The sequence below is a fragment of the Leopardus geoffroyi genome, chromosome A2 (genome assembly GCF_018350155.1).
Source record: "Leopardus geoffroyi isolate Oge1 chromosome A2, O.geoffroyi_Oge1_pat1.0, whole genome shotgun sequence".
Lineage (NCBI taxonomy): Eukaryota > Metazoa > Chordata > Mammalia > Carnivora > Felidae > Leopardus > Leopardus geoffroyi.
The window spans coordinates 56998856-57005330 of NC_059331.1; positions in this window are offsets into that span (position 1 = coordinate 56998856).

Below are 6475 nucleotides of genomic sequence, written 5' to 3' on the forward strand. Positions count from 1 at the left end.
GGAGGTAAAGCCAAACGGGTGGTTTCCAAAAGGGCTTTCATATGCTAAAGACTAGACTATTCCTAAAATACCTGAGGCCTTGCTATTGTCAAGCTAAGGGTGTTTTCCCTCTAGTGAGGCATTAACATTACAACAGTAGGGAGTTCCTGGAGAAATGTTCTACTCTGCCTAGGCAGGTTATAAGGAAATTTAATTTTACCTGCCATTTCCTTCTTTGTTCCCCACATCACTATGGAGGGGAGGGTGAGGGTGGGCTCCAGGAAACTGGGTCATAGGTTTCTGGAGATCAGGCTATTGATAAGATTGCCTTTTTCTTGTAATTTACTAAGATATTTGGAAACCGGTGGAAGCTCATGACTGTGATCTCTATCAGTTCACCATTTGTTTTCCCCTCTGCTTTAGCTTTAGGGCAGCCAGGAGTGACTGAGGAATGTCACACATGTCCCACCTGGGGTTGGGGGGGAGGGGCTTGCTAGCTTGGGCTTTGACCTCAGCTTGCCTTATGCTCCGACATCACCTTTGGGTCAGGGGATGGGAGAGGAGTGACTCTGTCCCTCCTGTGTCTCAGTATGTATGTCAAAGGCATGTGTATCTGCTGAGATCACCTGAGAAATTCAAACAGCTTTGAGTCATTCCTCACTCTGTGAAACTCATCCATTATACCTCTGTGGGTGCCTGCAGTCCCCAAGGAGCTGGGCTTATGGGCAGACAGACAGGCAAACAGCAGGGCCACTAACTCAGCTGGGGAAGCAGGTCTGGGAGGACTTCTGGAAAAGAGGTCACGTCCTAGGTGAATATATGTATATATTTTTTACATTTATTTATTATTGAGAGACAGACACAGAGTGTGAGCAGGGGAGGGGGAGAGAGAGGGGAGACACAGAATCTGAAGTAGGCTCCAGGCTCTGAGCTGTCAGCACAGAGCCCGACGCGGGACTCGAACTCACGAACTGTGAGATCAAGACCTGCGCCAAGTCGGTCACCCAACCAACTGAGCCACCCAGATGCCCCTGAATATACATATATTTTTAATGTTTACTTACTTTTGAGAGAGAGAGACAGAGAGAAAGAGCATGGCGGGGGTGGGGGGTGCAGAGAGAGAGGGAGACACAGAACCCGAAGCAGGCTCCAGGCTCTGAGCTGTCAGCACAGAGCCCGATGCAGGGCTTGAACCCACGATCCATGAGATTGTGACTTGAGCCAAAGTCAGGTGCTTAACCGACTGAGCCACCCAGGCGCCCCTCATCCTAGGTGACTCTTAAAGAGAGGAGTGTGACAGGAAAACCAGCTGGAGAGGGGAGCAGACTCCAGAAAGAGAGAGGCACATAGAGGGAAACCAGCATGTGGGTGGGGAATAGCATCAGAGATGACCTACCCTGGGGCTTCTGGTCAGGAAGAGATGACAGGGGAGCCTGGAGTGGATGGCCGAGGAGAACTCTGCGGAGGAGTTGGACTTCATCCTGAAGATAACCAAGGAGCCATGAAAAGATGTTGAGCAGCTGAGTGTCAAGGTCAAACCTCTGTAGCCAGAGGCAGAGACTGGCATCCAGGAGACAAAAGTCCTGGAGAGATATGGACTAGCCAGCACCGGAGGAGAGCTGGTCAGCAAAACTGACAAATATGTATTAGGCACATACTATGTGCCAGGCATAGGTGTGGTTATAAACAGTAGTTAACAGAGTCCCTGTCCTCTTGAAGTTCAGCGTCAGGGGCACAGACATTTAAGAAATGCACAAAAATGTACATAGAAGGGGCGCCTACGTGGCTCAGTCAATTGAGCCTCCAACTTCCGCTCAGGTCATGATCTCAAGGTTCGTGAGTTCAAGCCCTGCATTGGGCTTCTATGCTGTCGGCACAAAGCTTGCCTCAGATCCTCTGTCTCCCTCTCCCTCTGGCCCTCCCCTGCTCGTGCATGCTCTCTCTCTCAAAAATAAACATTAAAAAAATAAAAAATAAAATAAGATAATCTTAGGTCCCATCAAGTGCTATTGATGAAGAAGCATAAGGCAAGCTGACACCCTTCAAGCACCGCCCCCCCACCCCCGCCCCAGGTGGGATGTGTGTGACATTCCCCAGGCACTCCTGGCTGCCCCCAGAACAAAGGAAAGGAAAGAAAACAAATGGTTAACCGATAGCACAGTCCTACAGGACTTGAGTTAACAAATCTTAGTTAATTACAAGAAAAAGGCCATCTTATCAATAGCCGGATCTCCAGAAACCTAGAGACTCAGTTTCCTGGAACCCCAACATCACCCTCCCTGCCGTAGTGATGTGGGAAACAAAGACAAGAAGGAAAAGGCAGGTAAAATTAAATTTCCTTATAGCCTGCAGCTCATTGACAAATACTTGAGGCAAATACAGAGTAGAACATTTCTCCAGGAACTCCCTTCTGTCTTCATGTTAATGCCCTACTAGAGGGAAAACACCCTTAGCTTGACAATAGCAAGGCCCCTGGCATCTTCTGAGTCCTCTTTAGCACGTGAAAGTCCTCCTGGAGGCCTCCCTTTTGACTTGACCTCCGCCAACTCCATAGTATATGACCAGTCACTCATCACAACCCCAGGGCAGCTCTTTCTGCCCACGGGCACTGTCACGGTGCTTTAATAAACCCCCTTTTTGCACCAAAGATGTCTCAATAATTCTTTCTTGGCCATCAGCTCTGGACCCCACCACTCTAAAGGAATTGAATGGAATACTATGGGGCAGAATAATGGAGAGCTGCCTTAGCGGGTGGGGGGAGGGCCTTTGAGAAGGAGGTCACTTCAACTGAGACATGAATGACGGTCAGGAGGAAGCCATGGCAGGGTCTGGGGGAAGGGTGCTCCAAGCAGAGAGATCTGGGAGTGCAAAGGCCCTGAGGCAGGAAGATACTGGAGTGTTTGAGGAACAGAAAAAAAGGTCAGCGTGGCTTAGATTAGGGAGCAAAGGTCAAGAACTGGGTGGGGGTCAAGCCACAAAGGACCTCATAAAACACGGAAAATGGAGTTTATTCTAGTTGCAATAGGAAGCTGAGAAAGTTTACAGAAGACCAGGGCAGTGGCAGTACAGTGGGTAAATTCTGTATATTTGGGGGCTGAGACAACAGGAATTACTGATGGGTTGGATAGCAGGTGAAACCAAATCTTTGGAGGAATTTCGTGATGGAGAGAGGCAGGAGAAGTGGAGGAGACTGGATTAAAGTGTGGCATTAGGGAGGGTTTTATAAAAGGACGATATTATAGACCATTTGCAATCTAATGGGAATGGTACTGTAGAGGATAAATTTGATGATGCGGGAGAGTGGCTAACTGTGGGAGCAATGTGCTTGAGAAGGTGAAAGATGATGACCTTAAAAATAAAACTATCAGTTACCTTGCCAGCGAAAAAATGGGCTTATTCGGGAACAGCAGAGAATTGCAACTGGAGACAAAGAAGCTACTGCAAAACCATAGGCAAATCTGCAGAATAAAAGAGAAGGCTCTTTTATAGAGGAAAGGGAGGAGCTGGGCGGGGCTGTCTTAATTAAACAAAAAGCCCATTGGCGTAAACTAGGAGCTCAAAGTGTAGTGATTTCTCATTGGCTGAGTTGCGACAGCCTCTCATTGGCTGGGCTGTTGCGAAGGCGGGGCAAGAGAAACCTTCCTTCCACCTGCTAGATAGTAAAGTAGCATTCAAGTGCCAGGTCCCTCTCTTCCTATTGGGTCTATAATTGACCATGGGTGGTAGGGCATGAGCGCTCCCCCTGCCCGCCTCCCCGCTCCATTCTGAACAAGATTTCCTTTCATGACTTTTCCCAAAGGGGATAGAATGCAGAGCACCTGAGCGGAGCCTGCCCTTGGCGTTGGTTTTCTCTTGCTGCTGTGAGAAATTACTACAGACTTGTAGTAAGGCTTACAGCAACACTCGTTTCTTATCTCACATTTTTCAAGGGGCAGAGGTGTGGGCCCAGTGTGGCTCTTGGTTCTGTGCTTAAGGTCTCACAAGGCTGAAATCAAGTGTGGGCAGGGCTGCCTGTGTCCCTTCCCAGATGCTCTGGGTTAGAATCCACTTGCTGGCTCATTCCCACCATTGGCAACATTCAGCTCTTGCTTTGTCTTCAAATCGGAAGTCTCACATCAAGTCCTCGTGGTCAAAAACCGACCTCTGTGCTCTGGAGCCGAAATATAACAGGAGGACAGAGTTTGGGGATAAAGAGAAACAATTGTATTAGTTTGCCAGGCAAAAGGAGGCTGCAGCAGGCTTAATGCCTTCAAAATTTGAATGCCTTCAAATGCCTTCTAATGCTTTAGACCTGCCCAGGGTAAAAGGCTGAGGGGTTTTATAGGGAAATACAGGATCTGGGCAGTTTTGATAAGAATCTGGGACACTTCAGTCACGTGTGTCATGTCTTCGAGATGGTCTTATAACTGGCACTGGCACGGGCCATCCAAGCCTCATTATTAAGTATCGATACCAAGTTCCAGAACAAAGGATTCTACAGAAAAACAAGTGAAGGGGAGGGGGGAGGCCTCAAGAATGAGGAAGAAGGGGGCACCTGGGTGGCTCTGTAGGTTAAGCGTCCAACTCTTGTTTTAGGCTCAGGTCCTGATCTCACGGTCGTGAGATTGAGCCCCGCATCCAGCTCCACGCTGAGCATGGAGACTGGTTGGGATTTCCGCCCCCCCCTCCACCGCCTCTCTCTCTCTCTCCCCCCCCTTCCTCTGCCCCTCCCCCACTTGTGCACACACTCTCTCAAAAAAAAAAAAAAAGTGAGGAAGAGAAACATTTGTTCAGTTTCAAGTCCCCGTTCCTGAAGAATTAGTGTGTCCACATTAATTTCTATCCACCTTGACATTTCTAGAGCGATTCCATTCTTACACTCCGGATCTCTCCAGCTTCCCTTTCTGCCGCATCTCTCTCACTTCCTCTTCTGCCAGCAGCCACAGAAAGTTCTCTGCATTTAAGAGCCCACGTGTGTGGATCAGGCCCTCCTGGAACGCCTCCCTTTGTACGGTCAACTGTACCATAAAACACAGCACCACCATGGCAGTGATGTCTCATCAGATTCACCAATTCTGGGGATTCGGGTGTGGGATCTTGGAGTTAGGGAGGCATTCCTAGGAATTCTGCCCACCCAGCCTTATAACAGCAGGACCTTCTTTTTTTTTTTTTTTTTTTTTCTTTTTGAGAGAGCGAGAGCGAGCGGGGAGGGGCAGAGAGAGAGGGAGACAGAGGATCCGAAGTGGGCTCTGTGCTGACAGCAGAAAGCCCAATATGGACTGAGCTAAAGTCAGATGCTTCACCAACTGGGCCACCCAGGTGCCCCAGAACCGCAGAGCCTCCTTGCACTGTAGCAGGTGGCATGGCAGAATGTGTGAGGGCAAACCTACGGGCAGACTGGCGGGGTTTGCCCTCAGAGGCACATAGGCTGCTGAGGCACATGCCTGAGCCTGATGGCAGTTCCAGAACCATCAAGAACCCGGGCTCCTTCTTTTTGCTCTGCTATCGTAGCCCATGAGGGCTATTCCTCATGGACCAAGATGGCTTTCCCTGCCCTATGCAGCCAGTGGGAAGCAGAACTGATCACTTCTTCCTCTTTCCCCATTGGCCTACACTTGGTCACATGACTACACTGAAAGGCAAAGGAGGCTGGGAAATATAGTCTTTAGCTTGACGGCCACATGTCCAGCTAAAATTCTATTTGTGTGAGAGAAAGGAAGAGTGGACACTGAAGGACAGTGGTCATCCCGGAGTCAGCCTGTGAGGCCATGACATTGAGAGTATAAAAGGACCCATGATAAGGCCACTGGCCTGGAGATCTTGATGAGGTCAGAGAAGGACCAGAGCAGGTATGCTCAAAAATTTGTGCTGGAATGGAGAGGTGTAGTCAAGGGGTGGGGCACTTGAATCAAGGGTTGGAGGAGGAGCGGTTGCTGGTGATGGCCAGTCTGGGGTAGGATTGTGAGGTTGAGTGGCTGGGGTGGGGCAGAGGGCAGGAGTACAGTGCAGGGAGAGGCCAACGGACTGTGAGGCCAGGGGGACCAAGGGTCATCCACGTGGATGCTAGAATTACAGAGAGGGAGGGCAGTGTTCATGGTGGACAGGAAGCCAAGTACCCGAAGTGGGGGGTCACCCAGAAGAGGAGTGACCGGGATGGGAAGCTGCTGGCAGGAGCAGGTGGCATGGTAGACAACAAGCATCAGGAAGGAGCAAGAGGACAGGGTCCTAGGGAAGAGCTGGGTTTCCATTCTAGAAGTGGAGAAGGATGTGAGAGGAGAAAGGGGAGTGGTGAGGGTTGCTTGAGAGAGGTGGAAAGCAAGGCCAGAGGAGGGGGACATAGAGTGAGCAGAGAGCCACCCAAAAGGGGACGAAGTCTACAGATATGTGGGAGGCATTTGGCCAGCTTGGAGGCCAATGGGATATGAGAGTGGGGAAGAGAGGACATCCCTAATGGTATCCCAGGTTTCTGGTTGGGTGACGGGGTGGACGAAGCTGGCCCTCCCTAAGGTGGAGAACA